Here is a 19624-nt window from a genome sequence, read left to right on the forward strand (position 1 = left end):
AAGCAGAAATTTTTATTTTCAGTCAGTTGAATGTAAGGGCTTCAGAAGGGTCGTCAATGAATCATGTTGTATAGGTGACAAAGCAATCCTGCGTTCATTATCTCACTTCCTTCTCCCAGGAATCAGGTGATGTCTCATTAGTACACAATCTGAGCACTGAAGAGCGTCACATTCTATAATTTTTAGGAACTTTTTGTTGTAGATGTTAGAAACCCAATATAAACTACCTTATGTAAGAAGGGCAACTGATTGGAAGGATTCTAGTATTTTCTTTTTTTTTTCTCTTTGAGATGGAGTTTTGCTCTTGTTGCCCAGGCTGGAGTGCAATGGCGCTATCTTGGCTCACTGCAACCTCCGCCTCCTGGATTCAAGCGATTCTCCTGCCTCAGCCTCCCTAGTACCTGGGATTACAGGCGCCTGCCACCACGTCCAGCTAATTTTGTATTTTTACTAGAGATGGGGTTTCTCCATGTTGGTCAGGCTGGTCTGGAACTACTGACCTCAGGTGATCCGCCCGCCTTGGCCTCCCAAAGTGCTGGGATTACAGGCATGAGCCATGGCACCCAACCGATTCCAGTATTTTCTTTTGATCTGTTTTTTGTTTTTTAAATAGAATTCTAGGAATAATTGAATAATCAAGACACAGGAAGAGCAGAGATGCAGCTGGGTTCTGAATGCTGAAAGCCAGACACTAGAAGGTTGTCAGGATTCTTCTCATCTCATGTTCCCCTCTGAATGTTGGCTTCACTCTCTCATTTCAGAGTGGCTTTCTTCTCTTAGTGGAGGACATGCTTGCCAGGAGCATGTGAGTTCATATCTATTAATAAATGTGGAGCCAGTGAAGAGAGATTAGTTCAGCTTGCCCGTCATCCCTAGGCTATGAGCCACAAAGCAGGACTGTGGCCCAGCTTAAGTCCAGTGCTAACCTGTGGGTGAATGAACAATGACTGGGGAACAGGGCCCTAAGGTATGTGTAAAGTGACTCCTATGGTAAAAATGTACCTGAGTGGGAGTTGTGAGAGTCGGGGTGGGGAAGAAATACATTCTTAGAAAAGACATGTTAGGCAGGTAATTCTATAGGTATGCACTCCATATTTATGCATTCTGGATGGACATATTGTGCATATATTATGGAGGCCTGTCAGCAGATCCCCAAGTCCATGCTAGCTGAATTTATGCTCAACTATATGAGGAGAGTAATTACTTTGTTTTTTCTTTCTTTGAGATGGGGTCTCACTCTGTCACCCAGGCTGGAGTACAATGGAATCTCAGCTCACTGCAACCTCCACCTCTGGGGTTCAAGTGATTTTCCTGCCTCAGCCTCCAGAGTAGCTGGGATTACAGGCATGAGCCACCATGCCCGGCTAATTTTTTGTGTTTAGTAGAGACGGGGTTTCACCATGTTGGCCAGGCTGGTCTCGAACTCCTGACCTCAGGTGATCCACTCACCTCGGCCTCCCAAAGTACTGGCATTACAGGCGTGAGCCACTGTGCACGGCTACATATTGATGGAAACTCCACAGGTCAGTACCTCCAAATCTTCCCCATCTCACATCAAGAATGGCACAGGTTTGTTCTTCAGCTCCTTTTTTAAGGGTAAGACTGGTTAGAAAAGGTCTATAAGGAAATAACTCATGACCTGGAGGAAGAGGAGACATTGTTGTGCCTGGACTATTTCCTTATAAGACAATTGACAATGAGATAAGGATGAGGGCTTGGGCTGGACTTCAAACTCCCACAACCTCGCTGGTTACCTTCCCAGGAAGGTGTATCTGCAGATGTCTCAACTCCTCCTCCAGGAGGGAGGGAGAGTAAATAAAGGTGTGGGAAAGAAAAGCAACAACTCTAGGAATTAAAAGGAGGAATTAGTTGGTAGGAATTGTTTGGTTCCCAGGTAGGTGTTGGGTGTAGCCAGGCCTCCACACCTACACATTAACACACTGATAGGCAACTATAGAACCAGATATCACTTCTTTAGGAATTTGGTGACTTGGGCTGTTTCAATTTTCTCTAATCATGTCCTTTTACTTTTTTTTTTTTTTTCTGAGATGGAGTTTTGCTCTTGTTGCCCAGGCTGGTGTGCAATGGCACGATCTTAGCTCACTGCAACCTCTGCCTCCCGGGTTCAAGCGATTCCCCTGCCTCAGCCTCCTGAGTAGCTGGGATTACTGGCATGCACCACCACGCTTGGCTAATTTTGTACTTTTAGTAGAGACAGGGTTTCTCTGTGTTGGTCAGGCTGGTCTCAAACTCCCTACCTCAGTTTATTCATCAGCCTCGGCCTCCCAAAGTGCTGGGATTACAGGTGTGAGCCACCACACCTGGCCAGAGCATTTTTAAGCTCACAGCAAAATTGAGAGAAAGGTACAGAGATTTTCCATATACTCCCTTCCCATACACATGCATAGCCTCGTCCATTATCAACATCCCCTACCATAGTGGAACAGTAGTTCCCGTCGACGGACCTGCATTGACACACTGTTGTTACCCAAAGTTCACAGTTGCATATGAGGGTGTTGTACATTCTATGGGATTGGAGAAATGCATGACATGCCTTGAATTATTGAACATTATTGAATTATACAGATTATTTTCACTGCCCTAAAAATTCTCTGTGCTATGCCTGTTTATCCTCCCCCAATCCCCAAGACCTGACAACCACTAACCTTTTTATTGTCTCCATAGTTTTGCCTTTCTCAGAATGTCATATAGTTGGAATCATACAATACATAGCCTTTTCAGATGGTGTTTTTCACTTAGTAATATGCATTTAAGTTTCCTCTGTATCTTCTCATGCTTGATAGCTCATTTCTGGTTAGAGCTACGTAATGTTCCATTGTCTAGATGTACCAGAGTTTGTTTATCTATTCACCTACTGAAAGACATCTTGGCAGGGCTTAGTGGCTCACACCTATAATCCCAGCACTTTGGGAGGCCAAGGCAGGCAGATCACCATAGGTCAGGAGTTCGAGACCAGCCTGGCCAAGATGGTGATGCTACTTGGGAGTCTGAGGCAGGAGAATCGCTTGAACCCGGGAGGCAGAGGTTGCAGTGAGCCAAGTTCTTGTGTGGACATAAATTTTCAGTTCATTTGGGTAACTACCAAAGAGCATGACAGCTGGAGTGTATGGTAAGAATATGTTTAGTTTTGTTGGAAACTGCAAACTGTCTTCCAAAGTGGCTGTACCAATTTGCATTTCCACCAGCAGTGAATGAGAGTCCTCTTGCTCCACATCCTTGGCAGTATTTGGTGTTTTCAGCCTTCCAGGTTTTGTTCATTGTAATAAGTGTGTATCTCATTGTTGTTTTAATTTGTATTTCCCTGATGACATATGATGTGGAGCATCTTTCATATGCTTATTTTCCTGTAAATCTTCTTCTTTTTTAAATGTATATTTTTAAAATTGTCATTTTATAGCTCCCCACTGCAGCTGCCCCCAACCCTTCCCTTCGCTGACCACTTTTGCAGGCTTCATGGGGGACCAGGGAACAAGGCTGGAGCCTGGCAGCCTTACTACGCTACCAGCCAGGGAGAACAAGTAACAATTAGAAATTATTACAACAATTAGTGCCCGTACTTGGGGGCTCTGCAAAGTGAGGAGGCCCCAGCTCCTCATTGTACAGGGGTCTATTTGGCAGTGACCTTGTTCTGGACACGGTGGTATTCCTTCAGCCTGAGGGAATTGATGTTGATGAACCCGGTGGCATCGATTGGCTCCTAATGGTCCTGCACATTCATGTTCACCAGCTCCTCATTGTAGAGAGACAGTGGGGAGTCCTAGCGGAGGATGTACACCTGGCCCTTGAGGACAGACAGCTGCACTTGCCCTTCCACTCATTCCTGGGACTTGGTGATGCAGTGGTGGACACATTCACATTCAGGGCTGTGCCAGAAACCGGTGTACACCAGCTCAGCCAATTTCAAGTCCAGGCCTTGTTTGATTTTGCACACTTACTGGTCCATGGTGAAGGCCTCAATGTCTAAATGAGCGTGGTAAAGGATGGTGTCTGCTGGAGTCTCGTAGATGCCTCGGGACCTCATTCCAATGAAGCGGTTATCCATGATGTCAATAGAGCCAACACGGTGCTTGCCCGCGACTTCGTTCAGGTACATGAAGAGCTCCAAGGAGGTTTGGTGGATGGTGCCATCCTTGATGTTGGTCACCTTCACTGGGACCCCTTTTGTGAACTCGATCTTGAGAATGTCAGGGGTGTTGGGGCTTTGGCTGGGTCCTGGGTCTTCGTGCTGCAACCTGGAGGCGCTTGGTTCTTGGGGCTCTCCAGGATTCCAGCCTCATAGCTGATGTGCATGAGGTTCTCATCCATGCTCCACGGGTTCTTGGGAGTGACTGGGATGGGAATCCCGTGTGGCTTTGCATATTCCATCAGATTGTTGAGGCACTTGAACCGATTGTAGAACTCGAACATGCACCAGGTAGCAATGACCTTTATCTGGGGGGGCCAGCGAGTAGCAGGTGAGCTGAACCGGGCCTGATCATTGCCCTTTCCCGTGGTGCCATGGGACACACACTTGGCCCCCTCCTGCTGGGTGATTTCTACTTGTTTGCGGGCGATGCAGGGCCTGGGGAGAGAGCTGCCCAGGAGGTGGTCCTCATACAGTGTACTGGACTGGATGGCCAGCCAGATGAACTCCTCCACAAACTCTCTGCTGACATCCTCAATGAACACCTTTTTGGCCCCGGGCTTCGGTGCCTGGCTTCCTTGAAGTCTTCCTTCTGGCCGATGTTGCCCAGGTAGGCAATGATGTCATTGCCTTGTTCCTTCAGCCACACGAAGATGCAGGAGGTGTCCAGGCTGCCACTGTAGGCCAGAACCACAGAGCCTCTGCTGGACACAGCGTCTGGGATTGGAGGCGTGAGTTCCCAGCGTCTGGAATCTGTCTTCACAGCTCAGTGAACCACTTGGGCCCGGGCAGTGGTGGCAGGTGATAGAGCCTAAATCTTCTTTAGTGATGCATCTGCTAAAGTCCTTGGTTCATTTTATTTTGTGTTTTAAAATTTTTGTGGGTGCATAGTAGGTGTATATATTTATGAGATACATGAGATATTTTGATACAGGTATACAATTCATAATAATCATATCAGTTAAATGGGGTATCATCACATCAAGCATTTATCCTTTCTTTGTTTTACAAACAATCCAATTATTATTTTTTATTTTTAAATTTTTATTTATTATTTATTTATTTTTTGAGATGGAGTTTCGCTCTTGTTGCCCAGGCCGGAGTGCAATGGTGTGATCTTGGCTCACTGCAACCTCTGCCTCCTGGGTTCAAGTGATTGTCCTGCCTCACCTCCCGAGTAGCTGGGATTACAGGCATGAGCTACCACGTCTGGCTAATTTTGTATTTTTAGTAAAGATGGGGTTTCTCCATGTTGGTCAGGCTGGTCTCGAACTCCTGACCTCAGGTGATCCGCTCGCCTCGGCCTCCCAAAGTGCTGGGATTACAGGTGTGAGCCACCATGCCCTGCCTATTTATTTATTTTTTGAGAATGAGTCTCACTTTGTCACCTAGGCTGGAGTGCAATGGCAAGATCTTGGCTCACTGCAGTCTCTGCCTCCTAGATTCAAGTGATTCTCCTGCCTCAGCCTCCCAAGTAGCTGGAATTACAGGTGTGCGCCACCACACTCGGCTAATTTTTGTATTTTTAGTAGAGATGGGGGTTTCACCATATTGGCCTGGCTGGTCTTGAACTCCTGACTTCAGGTGCTCCAGCTGCCTCGGCCTCCCAAAGTGCTGGGATTACAAGCGTGAACCACCACACCTGGCTTACAAACAATCAAACTATACTCTTAAGTTACTTTATAATTTTTATTTAGAAAACTTTTTTCTTTTTTATAGAGATGGGGTCTTGCTATGCTGCCCAGGCTGGTCTCGAACTCCTGGGCTCAAGTGAACTGCCCCTCTAGGCCTCCCAAAGTGCTGGGATTACAGACGTGAGCCACTGTGCCTGGCCTGAGAGTTCACATTTTTTTTCAGAGTGCCTGATAGAGTGCTATAAAGTGCATTTGTACCTTGCTTTTCCATCCTCTCAAAATAATAGAAGATAAAGATCCAGGCTGGGCTCGGTGGCTCACGCCTGTAATCCCAGCACTTTGGGAGGCCAAGGAGGGTGGATCACTTGAGATCAGGAGTTCAAGACCAGCCTGGCCAAGATGGTGAAACCCCGTCTCTACTAAAAATACAAAAAATTAGCCAGGCGTGGTGGTGGGTGCCTGTGATCCCAGCTACTCGGGAGGCTGAGGCAGAGAACTGCTTGAACCTGGGAGGCAGAGGTTGCAGTGAGCCAAGATTATGCCACTGCACTCCAGCCTGAGAGACAGAGCGAGACTCTGTCTCAAAAAAAAAAGAAAAAGATAAAAAAGATCCAAAAGTGAATGTGAAAAAATCATCCCAGCAATTAAGGACCTGATATACATTTGGCACATCAGCTCCTGACACCAAAGTGGGGGGTGGCAAGTGTGCTGTCTAGCCTAACTCAGGATTAGAATTAGAGCCTGAGATTCTTGAGAGAATGCCCTTACTGGTAAGGACTGGTAAGCTCTGTGCTGATGACTCAAAGGATGGGCTCTGTGAGTGTAAGAGATTGGACTTGGACCTGTAGCCAGGACGCAGTATTTTCTTATCTTTAACTTCCACAAAGCTCATGTTTATTCTTCTCTCACAAAAGCCAAGCCTAAAGTGCGCTGCTGAAGGAGTTGTTCCTCTTTGGACAGCTGCGTGTGCCCTATAAATGCCCTCCTCAGATGGAGAAGGAGGAGCTGTGTGCATAGCGCTGTGAGCTGGACTGGAAAGCATTTCTGCAGCCCAGTGATACATGCAGAACTACACCCTCGAGAGCCACGGTTCAGTGAAGGGCTAGGAGGGGCTTGCATTCTGGTCATTCATTCACCCGGAAAGGCTCAGCACTATCTCGTGAACCTAGTTTCTGGGAAGTCAGGCAACCTGATTGCACTTACAACTTGGTAAATGATATACTCTAAGGGCTCATAAAAATTAATCCAGATGCATGCTACAAAGCTGATACCATGAAATCATGAGCAGAGACCTCCTTTCTACTTGAGTCCAGAAAGAGCCAGGCTTTGTGTTGGTCTACATAGTACCGAGAAGGAAAGAGACTCTACTACCACTTTTCATTGTTGAAACTGTCCATTCTCAGCTCCCCTGGAAAGGGCCCTCACACTCCTGCCGTAGACACGAAAAAGGTAATAGATGCTGTGGAAGTGGGAAAAGTTGCCTTTGGAGAGGTTTCCAGAATGTTTTCTAATTTGATTGTCTTTCCAAGTCCCTTCTTTCAATTTAGTGAAATAATTATTTTGAAAATAATAATAGCTACCATTTACCAAGGACCTACTATGTACCAATTTATTTACACATGTTGTCTGTTTAATTCTTACCATCATGTACCATGTTCTGTGGCCATATGCCCTGGGAATCCGAAAGAAGAACTTGCCAAGGTCACACAGCCAGGAAATGAGAGTCAATATTCAAGCCTAGATTTCAAGGGTCAGTATTTAAACCGAGGTTTCTATTCAGACCTAGAAATGAGAGTCAGTATTCAAACCTGCTACCATGGCCCACACTTATATGAATTCTGCCTCATTAAGATAATGTCTGGGTCGTTTTTACTTATTTACTCTGGAGGTAAAATGGACTGCAGTCATGTATGTTTCAAGTGGGAGAAAGTAAAAGGCTTACTTTTTTTCCTTTTTTTTTTGTTGAGACGGAGTCTCACTCTTGTCACCCAGGCTGGAGTGCAGTGGCATGATCTTGGCTCACCGCAACCTCTGCCTCCCGGGTTCAAGTGATTCTCCTGCCTCAGCCTCCTGAGTAGCTGGGACTACAGGCGCACACCACCATGCCTGGCTAATTTTTGTATTGTTAGTAGATACGGGGTTTCACCATACTGGTCAGGCTGGTCTCGAACTCCTGACCTTAGGTGATCCACCTGCCTTGGCCTCCCAAAGTGCTGGGATTATAGGCATGAGCCAACGTGCCCAGCCAGTTTTTTTCCTTTCTTCCTTCCTAAGATTCTCTAGCTCTCTTCCATTGAGAGAGAGTACAGGCAAAGGTGCATGAAATAATTTTGCATCATTTTTTTTGTAAGCACTGCATCAAATATTTGATAGCAATTAGATAGCTAGGGGGCAACTTGATATTTTTAGAAATTGAAAATTTATTTTAGAAAAACAAAGAACGGTTAGGTATATATTAGGTAATTTGCATTTTAGTGTCTAGCATTTTTTTTTTAAAACCGCTTAAATGTTTTAAAAAATAATTCAAACTGGCCAGGCACGGTGGCTCACACCTGTAATCCTAGAACTTTGGGAGGCTGAGGCAGGTGGATTGCCTGAGCTCAGGAGTTCGAGACCAGCCTGGGCAACAATGGTGAAACCCTGTCTCTACTAAAATACAAAAAATCAGCTGGGCGTGGCAGTGTGTGCCTGTAGTCCCAGCTACTCGGGAGGCTGCGGCAGGAGAATCGCTTGAAACCAGGAGGCGGAGGTTGCAGTGAGCCAAGATCATGCCACTGCACTCCAGCCTGGGCAACAGAGCGAGACTCCGTCTCAAAAAAAAAAAAAAAAAAAAAATTCAAACTATTTAGGAAAGTAAAAATGAAAAGTAAGTGTGAATCACCTAAAATACCACCACCTAGACACTGCCACAGTTAACACCAAAGGGACTTGCCTCTTTCTATGCATGCACTCAAATAGTGATATTGTATAAAAATGTCATCATGGCCTAAGTACTGTTTCTCAAAAAAAACTGTTGAATTCAGTAGAAGAAAAATAAAATGAAACATAACTGGAGGAATTGTTGGACTTCAAAAAAAAATGTTTTTCCTCCCCAAGAAATATTTCCTAAATTATCCCTCTAAAGTTATAAAAGAGGTTGTGAAGAACGTTTAAAAGTATTTTCCAGCTGGGCGTGGTGGCTCACCCCTATAATCTCAGCACTTTGGGAAGTCGAGGCGGGCGGATCACCTGAAGTCAGGAGTTCAAGACCAGCCTGGCCAACATGGCGAAACCCCATTTCTACTAAAAATACAAAAATTAGCCAGGTGTGGTGGTGCATGCCTGTAATCCCAGCCACTCAGGAGGCTGAGGCAGGAGAATTGCTTGAACCTGGGAGGCGGAGGTTGCAGTGAGCCGAGATAGTGCCACTGCACTCCAGCCTGGGTGACAAAGTGAGACTCTGTCTCAAAAAATAAAATAAAATAAAATAAAGTAAAGTAAGATAAATAATTTAAAAAATAAAAATATTTTCCCCTCAATTTTAGGTAGTATAAAGTGTGAACATTAATACTCTTCGATCTTCTCTTTGCCCATCTTCACTGGCTGTTAGTTATGTTATTATTTTCAAGTTATCCAGATTTACAGTGTTTACTTTCTGTAATCATAGTTTTCATTGTTTTAGTATAACTTCTTGGTTTAAGTGGAAGTGTTGTTCCCCACCAGTCTTTGTACCATAGCTTCTCTGATCTTTACTTTGATTCACCTTTTATTTGTTTAGATTTCATCGTCACATATTTTTTCAAGAAGGGCACTTCAGTGATATTCCTAGTTCTTTTATGTTTAAAACTATCTGTTATTGTCTTTATACTAGAAAGATGCCATGACTGAATCTGTGCTCCGGAGTCACAGTTTCTTTTCTTATTTATTATTATTATTATTTTTTTGAGACGGGGTCTTGCTTTGTTGCCCAGGCTGGAGTGCAGTGGTGCAATCTTGGCTCACTGCAGCCTCCGCCTCCCAGGTTCAAGTAATTCTCCCACCTCAGCCTCTTGAGTAGCTGGGATTACAGGCGCACCACCACACCCGGCTAATTTTTGTATTTTTAGTAGAAACAGGGTTTCACCACATTGACCAGGCTGTTCCCAAGCTCCTGACCTTAGGTGATCCACCCTCCTCAGCCTCCCAAAGTGCTGTGATTACAGGCGTGAGCCACCGTGCCTGGCCACCGTTTCTTTTCATTAGAATTTGTGAATGTGTCTCTAGTTTCTGCCATTGTATGTTACTAGGGATACCTGGGAAGCCAGTCTGATTTTTTTTCACCTTTGTGTATATGTGCTAGTCAGGGTTCTCCAGAGAAACAGAACCAATAGGATGTGCATGTGTGTGCCTCTGTGTGTAATTTATTATAAGGAATTGGCTTATGCAACTATGAAAGCTGAGAAATCTCAAGACCTGGAGGCAGCAAGCTGGAGTCCCAGGAGAGCCAGTCTGAGTCTGAATCTGGAGTCCCGAGAACCAAGAGAACTGATGGTTCTAATAGTTCGGTCTAAATGCTAGCAGGCTTGACACCCAGGAAGAACCATTGTTTTAGACCAAGTCGCAAGGCTAGAAAAGCTCTTGTAACCAGGCAGAAAGAATTCTCTTTTCTTCAGCCTTTTCGTTCTAGTCATGTCTTCAGTTGATTATTTACATTGGGGAGTGCAATCTGCTTTACTCGATCTATAAATTGAAATGTGAATCTCACCCAGAAACATTTTGACAGACACACCCAGAATAATGTTTGAGCAGATGTTTGGGTACCTCATGGCCCAGTCAAGTTGACACATAAAATTAACCATTACAGTGGGCGATGTGCTTTCCTGGACATCTAAAGAATTCTTTCTTTGTACTTGATGTTCAGTAGTTACTAACTAAGGTAGTTTCTATATTGAGCATTCTATATACAATTTTCTTGGAACCGATTTGCATATCCAGATTTTTTTCCTTCACTTGGGGTGAGAGTGTGGAAATTTTTCTACTATTGTATCTTTCACCACAGCTTCTGGTGCATTTGTAGTTTCTCTAGCACAGAGAAGCCAACGATTATTAGTTGGAATTTTGATCCTCTATTTTTCCTTAATTTATTAGCATTATTTTTATTCTACTTGAATTCATATTTTATGCTTTATAATTTTATATTCAGTGGTATCTATTCTTCCTTGCCATGTTCTAGCTTACTGATTAGTCCTATGATGATATAGTTTCAGTCACATCTTTTTAATCTCATTCTGTGGTTTTATCATCTTCTCTTTGAGCTCACACTTTATTGAATTAATAGTCTCATTAATGTATGTTATGGCATGAAGCAAATTTTAATAATTTCCTTGGGATCTTTTTTTTTTTTTTTTTGAGACGAAGTTTTGCTGTTGTCCCCCAGGCTGGAGTGCAATGGCACAATCTCGGCTCACTGCAACCTTCACCTCCCGGGTTCAAGCGATTCTCCTGCCTCAGCCTCCTGAGTAGCTGGGATTACAGGCGCCTGCCACCACGCCCGGCTAATTTTTGTATTTTTAGTAGAGAAGGGGTTTCACCATATTGGCCAAGCTAGTCTCGAACTCCTGACCTCAGGTGATCCACCCACCTCGGCCTCCCAAAGTGCTGGGATTACAGGCGTGAGCCACCGCATCCGGCCTCCTTCTGATCCTTAAGTTGATTTTTCTTCAAGGTCTTTTCTGTCATTCCCTTTTTCCTCCCTCTCTCCCTCCCTCCCTCTTTCTCTCTCTCTTCTTTCCTTGTTTCTTTTCCTATAGTATGTTTTCAGAGCTTCCATTACATTTATTTTCATTTTTTTCCTGCTTGGTCAATTCTGTTCAGACTTGACTCTGTTATGATGTGGAAGGCTTCTTGACTTGATTCCCACTGTATTCAATGTGGTTTTCCCTTGGCCAAGGGTTTGAATCTCAGTACTTTTTCTTCTGTTTATTTTAAGAAGCTAATATGACTTTGGGGGAGCTGAACTGAGGGTTAATAGCTGAGTTAAACCAGCTCTCTCTTGCTCCTCTCAGATTGTTGTCTTCCTTTCCCTAATCATTGCTTTTGGAAACACAGCATTAGGTCACACCCTTTTTCTTGTTGAGTTGTGTTTGGTGGATCCATGCCTAGGAGTTCTTAAATCTATGTTTTGCTCACGTTTCATTTCCTTTCATGTTTTCAGAAGTCTTAACCCAGAAATAGGAATCGTATGAGAGGAAACTGAAGAATTTGACTTGCATTTAAGTTAAAACAACTTTAAAAAAATTCAGGAAGCACCATCTCAAGGAAACTGTATTATACAGGGAAAGAGAACTGGACTGAGCATCAGATAACCTTAAATCCTAGCCCCAGCTGTAGTATATATAGCTGAAACTATTGAAGAGAGATATATATGTGTGTGTGTGTGTGTGTGTATATATATTCCTTCAAAGAAGTGACTTCTCAGTTGCAAAATGAGTATCTACCATGACTACTTCATAGAGCTATTGTAAGCGTCAAATGAAATAATTAAATGAAAGGACTTTGTAAATAGCAAAGTAATATTCAATATAAGGTGTTGTCATTATTTTATTATGATTGTTATTATTAAATCTTTCCTTGTAGAAGATCATCATAAAGATGGTTAGATGAGAAGTTCTGTTTTTTTTTTTTTTGAGACAAGAGTCTTGCTCTGTCACCAGGCTGGAGTGCAGCGGTGCAATCTCGACTCACTGCAACCTTCGCCTCCCAGATTCAAGCAATTCTCCTGCCTCAGCCTCCCGAGTAGCTGAGATTACAGGTGCCTGCCGCCGCGCCTGGCTAATTTTTGTATTTTTAGTAGAGACAGAGTTTCACCATGTTGGCCTCGTGATCCACCCACTTTGGCCTCCCAAAGTGTTGGGATTACAGGCGTGAGCCACTGCGCCCGGCAGAGAAGTTCTTAGGAAGGGGGTTTAACAAGGTGAGGGGCGTAGCTTTCTGATTAAGCTACAAGTTTTCCCAAGCATTTACATTTTCCCTGTCCCTAGTCTAATAGAGAGAGGGATTGTGCCTAGTTTGAAAAATGTTTTTAGCTTATTCTGTATTCATCTCTCATCTCCATTGAGAATTAATAGGTTTAGACATTTATGCACCTAAAGACAGATGACTAAGTTTCTCATATAACTGTATGTTGTTGTACATGTTGGCTAAGTGCCCAAGTAATTCTTGCATTACAAAAGAGTTAATAGTATTAATCATACTTTAATATTTTTATGATTCATTTTGGATTTCAAGAGATTTGCACTGTTGTTTTTAATTTTGATTACGATTCTTTTCAAAACATAGGCATGAAAAATATTTTCTCTACTGACCTGAAAGAGAAGAAATATGGAAGCTTTGACCACAAGATTCAGTAGTGAAATTTGTTTATAATACTACTTAAAACTGAAGCATTCAAACAAAATGATTTATTTGCTTATGAGTTTTATTTTGAAAACAAAAACTAAATTTTTATTCAGTCTATATAGCATTACTGAATTTTGTAATCCTTCCATTTTAAATATGCATATTTTAAAAAAGCAATTGACACATGGGTCTAGGTGACATACCCTCATACATGCTAAGAATTAAAATAAGGCTGGGCGTGGTGGCTCACATCTGTAATTCCAGCACTTTGGGAGGCCAAGGCAGGTGGATTACAAGGTCAGGAGTTCGAGACCAGCCTTGCCAACATGGTGAAACCTTGTCTCTACTAAAAATACAAAAATTAGCTGGGCGTGGTGGCATGCACCTGTAATCCCAGCTACTTGGGAGGCTGAGGCAGGAGAATTGCTTAAACCTGGGAGATGGAGGTTGTAGTGAGCTGAGATCACACCACTGCACTCCAGCCTGGGGGACAGAGCAAGACCCCGTCTCGAAAAAAAGAAGAGTAAAATACAAAAGTAAAATACACTCATTGACATCATTGATTTTGCATTCCACTTCATTCATGCTTTCAAAATATTCTTGGTCTGGTAGAAGCAGTGCTTAATTGAAGAGTTTTAAAAAGAAACCATTTATATAGTGTCTATAATTTTAATTTTAGTTTATAAATTGATTATTCTGCTTTTGCATTCATTTAGCCTACTGTAATAAAAATTTTTATAAAATAATTATTGCTGTGTAACTTTGAAACTCAATTGCAGCTGCAGAAATGGAGTACTGAGATACCAAGTTGGGGAGCAAACAGTTGTAAATATCAGCTTGAGATGGAGTGCTGGTACAGAATGTAAGATTACATTTACATGTAGAAAATGGCAGTTTCAGTGTACACAGGTTTGGCTCTGCTGCCATCCTAAGTCATACCTGTGTTAATGAAATGGTCTTCTCAACTCAGCGTTAGGCAAGACTTAAGTTTTTACCATAGAAACATGATTCCTACTGCTGTAGTTCGGCGAACCGTCCACTGAGATTTATAGCCAAGTTCTAAGGTATATTTTGGCTGTGTTTGTTTTTAGGACTCATGTTATTTTGAAATAAATGTATCATATTAGTTGAAAGTGTGTCTCTTCTAGATCTATTTTCTTTACTACTTATCAGCATAATCATTTCAAATCTGAGGGAGAGATTGAAAATTGAGCATTTGATTCCAATATACTATATGAAAGGCCATTACACAGAATTTACTGCACTGTTTTTGCACCATTAGCACAAAAAAAGAAAAAAAGGGTGAAAGAGGCCTCTTGAGAAGAATTAGATATTTCCATTTGGCAGTATATGCAGGGTGTGGTGGTTTTATTCACTAAAACTAATAAATTATTTTTATTTCAAATTCAGCCTATTTCCCGGGTTGTTTTCATGTATCACGAACACAAAAATGGCCAATATATATTAAGGAATACCAGTGCTAACGTATCTTAGTGGAAATATCCGATCAAATACCCAATATTTCCTTTAATCTTGGGTAAAAAAGTTGATTTGTGGTTAAATTTGTCAAGATAGACACAGTGTGCTTTTCTGACTTTTTTTACTTCACTCTTATTCTGATTCAACAACTGATATTTTACATATGCTTACAACATTTTTCTATTCTCAATAGCATGGTGAAGTTAATTCTGAATAAAGACACCTAGAGTTTCATCACAGATCGATAACTTGTGTGTGACACTTAATCTTTATGTCCTCAATTCCCATCTGAGAAAGGAGAAATTCTGGAGTGGGGGTGGGTCACACAAAGGTTCTCCGAGAACCACTCTTGGCTCAGGAACCACTCAGGGAAGCCTGGCCAAGTAAAAATCTAGGTTCTTCCACTCCCATTTTAGCCAAAGCAGTTTTACTTTTTTTATTTTTATTTTTTATTTTTTGAGACAGAGTTTTGCTTTATGACCGAGGCTGGATTGCAATGGATGTGAACTCAGCTCACTGCAGCCTCCGCCTCCCAGCTTCAAGCGATTCTCCTGCCTCAGCCTCCTGAGTAGCTGGGATTACAGGCATCCACCACCATGCCCAGCTAATGTTTTGTATTTTTAGTGGAGACAGAGTTTCACCATGTTGGCCAGGCTGGTCTTGAACTCCTGGCCTCAAGTGATCTGCCCACCTTGGCCTCTCAAAGTGCTGGGATTACAGGTGTGAGCCACTGCACCCAGCCAGCAGTTTTACTTTTATCTGTTTATTATATTCAACTTAACAATAAGGTTCTGTATATAGAAAAGGTTTGATTGAGAAAAAAAATAAAACCTTAAAACCCACTGTTCTGGTGATGTATTGCTGTGTGACGCATTTCTCCAAAACTTAGTGGCTAAAAAGAAACCTTAGTGGGTCATAATGGTTCTTTGGGCTGATTTGGCTTAGCTGGGTGGATATCCCCTGAGGTCTCTCCTAGAGTCATAATCAGACAGTGAATGGGGCTGGAGTCATCTGAAGGCTCAACTGGGTTGAACATCCAAGATTACCTAATCACTTACAAGTTTGACACCTGGGCAATTCAAGATACTGGAGTCATGGAGATGAGTTAGAAGCCTTTTTCTCCCACCCCAAAATCCGCTTTACTGAGGTATAATTGACATACAACAAATTGCACATATTTAGAGTGCACATCTTGATAAGGTTTGCATATGTATGTACCCAAGTAACAATCATCACCAATATTAAGAAAATGAATATATCTATCACCCCCCAAAAGGTTTCCTTATGTTATTTTGTGATGCCTCCTCCTTCTCCCACCCCAGGCAACAACTGATCTGCCCCTTGTCACTAGAGATTAGATTGCATTTTCTAGAATTTTATGTAAATGAAATTATATAGTAACTACTCTTTCTTTTTGATTTGGCTCATTTCAGTCAGCATAATTATTTTACGATTCACCCATGTTGTTGCATGTGTCAACAATTCATTCCTTCTTATTGCTGAGTAGTATTTTGTTATATGGATGCACTTCACTTTGTTTACCCATTCATGTATTGATGGACATTTGGATTGATTCCAGTTTTTGGCTATTACAAATAAAGTTGTTATAAGAATACATATGCTGGGCCGGGCGCAGTGGCTCACGCCTGTAATCCTAGCACTTTGGGAGGCCAAGGTGGGTGGATCATGAGGTCAGGAGATTGAGACCATCCTGACAAACACAGTGAAACCCCATCTCTACTAAAAATACAAAAAATTAGCGGGGTGTGGTGGCGGGTGCCTATAGTCCCAGCTACTCAGGAGGCTAAGGCAGGGAGAATGGCGGGAACCTGGGAGGCCGAGCTTGCAGTGAGCCGTGATCGTGCCACTGCACTCCATCCTGGGTGACAGAGTGAGACTCCGTCTCAAAAAATAAAAAATAAAGAATAAATCCATATGCAAAACATATGTTTTTATTTTTTATTTGTATGAACATGTGTTTTTAATTTTTATTTTTGGCTATACCTAGGAATGGAATGGCTAAGTCAATGGTACATATATGTGGAACATTTTATGAATCTGTTGAATTACTTTTAAAGGTGTTTGTACAATTTTACATTCTAACCAGCACACACATTGGATTTTGTCAAATGATCTTTCTACATTTATTGAGGTGATCTTTTTGCTTATTTGTTAGTTAGTATGCTGAATTACATTGATTGATTTTCAAGTGTTAAACCAGCCTTGCATTACTGAGATAAACTCCACTTGGTCATGAGGTATTATCTTTCTCATATATTTTTGGTTTCAATTAGTTAAATTTTTTTTTTTAATTTTGCTTATGAAGGAGTTTTGTCTGTAATTTTCTTTTCTTGTAATATTATTTTCTAATATTGATAATGGAGTAATTCTGGCCTTGTAGAGGAAGTTGAGAAGCATTTCCTCCTTTTCAATTTTTGTAGAGACTTTGTGTTGAATTATTATTTCTTTCTTAAGTGTTTGGTAAACTTCACTCATGACGCCATCTGGGACTAGAGTTTTCTTGTTTGGAAGGTCTTTAACTACAAATTTAATTTGTTTATGAGATAATGGAATATTCAAGTTATTTATTTCCTCTTAAGTAAGCTGTGATAGTTGGTGTCTTTCAAGGCATTTGTCCAGTTCATTTAAATTGTCAAATTTATTAGTATAAAATTGTCCAAATATTCATTTTTACCCCATTCCTGATATTGTAATTTCTTTCTTCTCTATTTCCTGATCAATTTTTCTAGATGTTTATCAATTTTATTGATTTTTTTAAAGGAACCAACTTTGTTTTCACTATTTCCTCTCCTCTTTTCTTTTTTAAAAACCTCATTTATATCTATCTATCTATCTATATATTATTTTTGAGACGGAATCTTGGTCTGTCACCCAGACTGGAGTGCAGTGGCACCATCTTGGCTCACTGCAACCTCTGCCTCCCGGGTTCAAGTGATTCTCCTGCCTCAGCCTCCTGAGTAGCTGGGACTACAGGTGCATGCCACCACGCCCAGCTGATTTTTTGTGTTTTTAGTAGAGATGAGGTTTCACAATGTTAGCCAGGATCATCTGGATCTTCTGACCTCATGATCCACCTGCCTCAGCCTCCCAAAGTGCTGGGATTACAGGCATGAGCCACCATGCCCGGCCTTATCTACTAAATCTATCTATGTGAATATTGGCTCAATTTTGATTGATTGATTTTTGTATTTATCATGGGTCATCCTTTCCTGCTTCTTTTCTTTCCTTAGAACTTTTGGTTGGATGCCAGATGTGATTTTTTACCTTGTTGATTTTTTTTTAAGCCTATAGAACCTGTATTGCCAGGTGGTCTTCTATCTAATTGTTGGATAATTTTATATTCCTATAAATATTTAGCTTTGTTCCAAGATATGCCTAAATTGCTCATAAATTTAGATTATTTTGGGTATGGCTTTAAAACTTGCTGAGCAGGAGCAAAGCAATGTTTAACCTGGGACTAGCTTTTCCCCATTACTGTGGCAAACCCTTTCTTGCCATAGTATTTTAACTGATGTTGTATGAATTTTGAAATTTACCAGTCTGGTTAGTGGGCACAGGTGAGTTTTTCAGCTCTATATAGGATGGAATTGTACTCATTAATATTTTGAGTTGTTTATTTATTTATTTTTAACCTGGCCTCAGGTAATTTTCTCACTTGCATGTGGTGGTCAGTACTCAGCTGAGCATCAAGGGTTACCCTCTGAAGATTTCCAGAGCTCCAGCTCTTTTCTTTCTGACAATTTGCCCTAGTGAATTCTGGTTGCTTTGACTTTCTCACACTCACCATTTTGTCTCCTCAACTCAGGGAGACTGTCGGGCTCCACTCGGCTTTTCCCTCCCTGTGCCAAGCTGGGAAGCTTTCCTTAGGTACAAAGCTGGGGAAACCACAGAGCGTACCTTATTTGTTTTCCATCTCTCAGGGATCATTGTCCTTTGTTGCCTGATGACCAAGGTTTTGTGAACATTCTTTCATAGGTTTGTTCAGTTTTTTAGTTGTTTCATGAAGAACAATAAATTCAGTTACTGTTATTTCATCTGGGCCAGAAACAGAGCTCTGTTCAGCATCTTTCAAAATACTATTCTTTAGAGGAAAGGATGACCTGAATAGGATAAACCCATTGGTAACATAATAGAGTATATAAACTTGAGGGATGTTTCATAGGCTCTGTGGGACTTGGTGTCTAACTAAGCATGGGGAGTGAGACGAAATTTCCTACCCTCACGCCCACAGGGCTACGTCGATGGCAATGCGATTTTCTGAGATTAGGAGTCCATGGGGAAGAGGTGAGTTGGGTGGATGAGTTCCAAGTTTGTACGTGGCCTGTGGATAATTTAGATGGAAATGATCAGGAAGCAGGTAGAAATATGGATCTGGAGTTTAGGAGAGAGGGGATGGCTATCACTATAGATTCTGGAAAAAAAACCTTCCAGGATAGTGCGTAATTTAGGAGAACTTTTTTTTTTTTTTTCTCACGGAGTTTCTTTCTTTCGCCCAAGCTGGAGTGAAATGGGGCGATCTTGGCTCATTGCAACCTCCACCCACCGTATTCAAGTGATTCTCCTGCCTCAGCCTCCTGGATAGCTGGGATTATAGGCGTCCGCCACCATGCCTGGCTAATTTTTTTTTTTTTTAATTTTTTTTGACGGAGTCTCGTTCTGTTCCCAGGCTGGAGTGCTGTGGTGCGATCTCAGCTCACTGCAACCTCTGCCTCCCGGGTTCAAGCGATTCTCTTGCCTCCGCCTTCTGAGTCGCTGGGACTACAGGTGCCCGCCACCACACCTGGCTAATTTTTGTATTTTTAGTAGAGACGGGGTTTCTCCATGTTGGCCAGGCTGGTCTCAAACTCCTGACCTCTGGTGATCCGCCTGCCTTGGCCTCCCAAAGTGCTGGGATTACTGGCGTGAGCCACTGTGCCCTGCCTGCCTGGCTAATTTTTGTATTTTTAGTAGAGATAGGGTTTCACCATGTTGGCCAGGATCGTCTCAAACT

General features: G+C 42.1%; 1 long non-coding RNA gene and 1 pseudogene across 1 annotated transcript in view; one reads left to right on the top strand and one right to left on the bottom strand.

Moving 5' to 3' along the window:
* LOC134729911 (uncharacterized) overlaps nt 1-19624 on the top strand; it is a 76383-nt gene that overhangs the window by 46258 nt on the left and 10501 nt on the right. The window lies entirely within an intron of this gene.
* LOC100990491 (argininosuccinate synthase-like) lies at nt 3449-6793 on the bottom strand (annotated as a pseudogene).

The sequence above is a fragment of the Pan paniscus genome, chromosome 2 (assembly GCF_029289425.2).
Source record: "Pan paniscus chromosome 2, NHGRI_mPanPan1-v2.0_pri, whole genome shotgun sequence".
In the NCBI taxonomy this organism is placed as follows: Eukaryota; Metazoa; Chordata; class Mammalia; order Primates; family Hominidae; genus Pan; species Pan paniscus.